Source organism: Podarcis muralis, chromosome 7, assembly GCF_964188315.1.
Source record: "Podarcis muralis chromosome 7, rPodMur119.hap1.1, whole genome shotgun sequence".
NCBI classification, from domain to species: domain Eukaryota; kingdom Metazoa; phylum Chordata; class Lepidosauria; order Squamata; family Lacertidae; genus Podarcis; species Podarcis muralis.
This window is the reverse complement of record NC_135661.1, coordinates 88,983,534-88,987,268: the sequence shown is the minus strand read 5'-3', so window position 1 is coordinate 88,987,268 and position 3,735 is coordinate 88,983,534. Positions and strand designations below refer to the sequence as shown.

General features: G+C 47.4%; 1 non-coding gene across 1 annotated transcript; it reads right to left on the bottom strand.

Moving 5' to 3' along the window:
* Nucleotides 1–3,594: 3,594 nt before the first annotated feature.
* LOC114603643 (U4 spliceosomal RNA) lies at nucleotides 3,595–3,735 on the bottom strand. Its single transcript, XR_003708119.1, has one exon. It is a non-coding gene; the product is annotated as a U4 spliceosomal RNA (small nuclear RNA).

Genomic DNA, 3,735 nt, shown 5'->3' with positions numbered 1-3,735 from the left:
GTCTCCTGCAGCACCAGAATTCAAAAGCATCCGTTCTTCGGCGATCAGCCTTCTTTATGGTCCGGCTCTCACTTCCATACATCACTACTGGGAAAACCATGGCTTTAACTATACGGACCTTTGTTGGTAAAGTGATGTCTCTGCTTTTTAAGATGTTGTCTAGATTTGCCATCGCCTTTCTCCCAAGGAGCAGGCGTCTTTTAATTTCGTGACTGCTGTCACCATCTGCAGTGATCATGGAGCCCAAGAAAGTAAAATCTCTCACTGCCTCCATTTCTTCCCCTTCTATTTGCCAGGAGGTGATGGGCCCAGTGGCCATGATCTTTGTTTTTTTGATTTTGAGTTTCTGACCATATTTTGCGCTCTCCTCTTTCACCCTCATTAAAAGGTTCTTTAATTCCTCCTCACTTTCTGCCATCAGGGTTGTGTCATCTGCATATATGAGGTTCTTGATATTTCTTCCGGCAATCTTAATTCCAGCTTGGGATTCATCCCGCCCAGCCTTTCACATGATGAATTCTGCATATAAGTTAAATAAGCAGGGAGACAATATACAGCCTTGTCGTACTCCTTTCCCAATTTTGAACCAATCAGTTGTTGCATATCCAGTTCTAACTGTAGCTTCTTGTCCCACATAGAGATTTCTCAGGAGACAGATGAGGTGATCAGGCACTCCCATTTCTTTAAGAACTTGCCATAGTTTGCTGTGGTCGACACAGTCAAAGGCAGGTCTTAGGCCTCACCAAGTAGTCGGTCCACAAATGGCAAAGCAAAATTGAAATTCCATTGTGAGAGTTGAGGGAGGCTGCAACTCAGGGGTAGGACATCTGCTTGGCATGCAGAAGGCCCCAGGTTCAATTATTGGTGGCATCTCCCGGTAGGATGGGGGAGGCTCCTTCCTGAGGTCCCAGAGAGCAGCTGCCAGCCAGTGTCGGCAATACTAAACAAAAATGGACCAGTGGTGTAACATAATCTGCCTGACACTAAGGCAAGATTCCTGTGTTCCTCAACTGTGAAACTAATTCAATTGAACCAATTCATTTTCTCCTGCATATGCCTACTCAGAAGTAAGACCATTTGTTTTAAATGCTGCCTACTCCCAGGTACAGGATTGCAACCTGAAGGTTACATTCTCTCCATCAAGCGGCTGCTGTTTCCCTCTGGCGTGAAAATACCTGCAAATTCGCCCGCACCTGCCCATTAGATCTGCATTTCTGCAGCGTCTGAAATGATGCTTTTAACAGAGGACACGGCAGAACGGTCCCCGTTGTCACTTGTAACATGAACCATTAATGCACAGCTCTCTTTCTTCCTTCCCCCTCCCGAACCTCAATTAATTTCCATCCCTTTTATCCTCCCGCAGCTGCTGGCGGCGGGAGATGGTGGCGTGCCCGGCCCTGGCAGCGCCAATTACACCGGCGCTTTGCGCTCTTGTACCTTCGCCCTGCCTCCAATCAGGCAACAGGCACCGACTCCATTCTGGGACCCGGTGAATGGGAAGCAACAGCCGGTGCGCTTTGCAAATTGGCGCAATTTGGAGGACGGTGTGAAAAAGGTGCTGTGTTCCCTCCCTGGACCATTGGCTTCTCCATGTGACTGGCTACACGGCTCGCCTCGCGCCCGAGAATGGGGAGGCAGGCAATTTATACACCCATTTCACATTTCCTCACCTAATAGTTTTATGTCTCCGGACAAGCTTCAGTTGTTTCTTTGAGAGCCACTGCTAAGTAGTTTTCTGCCTTCTGCGGGGAAGGTTGAGTCGCAAATTAGCTTTAGTGCAGGGAGGGTGGGGGTCTGGGGAGAGGAAGCTCACACACACACACACACACACACACACACACACACAAACACAAACACAAACACACCACAGGCTACAGAGATGGAAAAATTCAGAAGGAACATCAAGGCGAACCTCAGGGATGTGTGTATTTTAATGGGTCCTTAATGGACAACTTTAACGATGTATTCTCATCTCGAAAGGGGCCTGTCCATAATAGAGGATGCTGAACTTTATCCTGGTGTGACTTTGATTCCGTCCGCCTCTCCTCTGCAATAAGGATGGTTGGCGTCAGGAAGAAATACAGAGATACTGCAGGTGAATTATGGGGGGAATGCAGATGTATTGCAGGTGAAAAAGTGTTCTCTAAATAGCTTGGCCACTGCTTCTCTCTCTCTCATTGCAAATGCATCAGAGTGTGCTCTTTAGTCTAAAGGCTTTGCAAGCGTGAAAACAAGAAATAGCGTCCGTTATTAAAAAATAAATCCAAAACAGCATGCACAAACAGAAGCCTTCTTAATTTAAAAGAGCTTGAGCTGTAAGGATTGAGAAGGTGGAGAGGTTTGGAGCAAACAGAAAACTCCTCTGCAGACTCTGAAAAGACCCCACAGGGGGCTTTCCTGGAGAGAGGATTTCAGATCTGGTGGATATTTTTTCCTGGTCTCTACCTACCTTGATTTGGAAGTCTGGTGTGGATCAGGGGTAAGGACACCCAGATGAGGAAGAGGCCTTCTGGGATGGTCTGTTCAATACCTGGGTGAATTCACGTGGACTCTTCGGGTGTCTGTTGGTTTATTTATTCCATTTCTACCCCATCTCCAGTAGTGATGTATGGAAGTGAGAGCTGGACCATAAAGAAGGCTGATCGCCAAAGAATGGATGCTTTTGAATTCTGGTGCTGGAGGAGACTCTTGAGAGTCCCATGGATTGCAAGAAGATCCAACCTCTCCATTCTGAAGGAAATCAGCCCTGAGTGCTCACTGGAAGGACAGATCCTGAAGCTGAGGCTCCAGTACTTTGGCCACCTCATGAGACGAGAAGACTCCCTGGAAAAGGCCCTGATGTTGGGAAAGATGGAGGGCACAAGGAGAAGGGGACGACAGAGGACAAGATGGCTGGATAGTGTTCTCGAAGCTACCAGCATGAGTTTGACCAAACTGGGGGAGGCAGTGGAAGACAGGAGTGCCTGGCGTGCTCTGGTCCAGGGGGTCACGAAGAGGTGGACACGACTAAACAACAACAAACAGGCAAATCTTTAAAAATGTAGTATAAGCACTGACAACTGGGAAACACTGGCCTGCGAGCGCTCCAGTTGGAGAACAGCCTTGACCAAAGGTGTCCTGGGCTTTGAAGACACTCGAACTCAGGACGCAAGGGAGAAACGTGCCAAGAGGAAGGCACGCTTGGCAAATCCACACCAGGGTCAACTCCCGCCCGGAAACCAATGTCCCCACTGTGGAAGGATGTGTGGATCCAGAACTGGCCTCCACAGTCACTTACGGACTCACTGTTCAAACCGTGTTTATGGAAGACAATCTTACTCTGCTGCAAGGGATCTCCAGAGAATAAAAAGAAGAAATCCAGGCATACCAAGAACTAACTTAGTTGGTCTTTAAGGTGCTACTGGAAGGAATTTTTTTTGTTTTGGTCCAGTTAGGGAGACGAACAAAAAAACATAACCAGCTTTTGCAGAAACAATTATAAGCCTCCCGTGCGAAACACGCATCACAAGTTGAAACTTGCACACGAAACAAACGGACTACAGTTTTCTTCCAATAAGACCTTAAATCTATTTTTGGGAACAAGCGAAAATTCAGTCTCCGTAGAGACTGTCAAAAATTGCCATTGCCGACTATATTTCAAGTCGTCATGGCGGGGTATTGGGAAAAGTTTTCAATTAGCAATAATCGCGCCTCGGATTAACCTCATTGGCTACGATACTGCCACTGCGCAAAGCT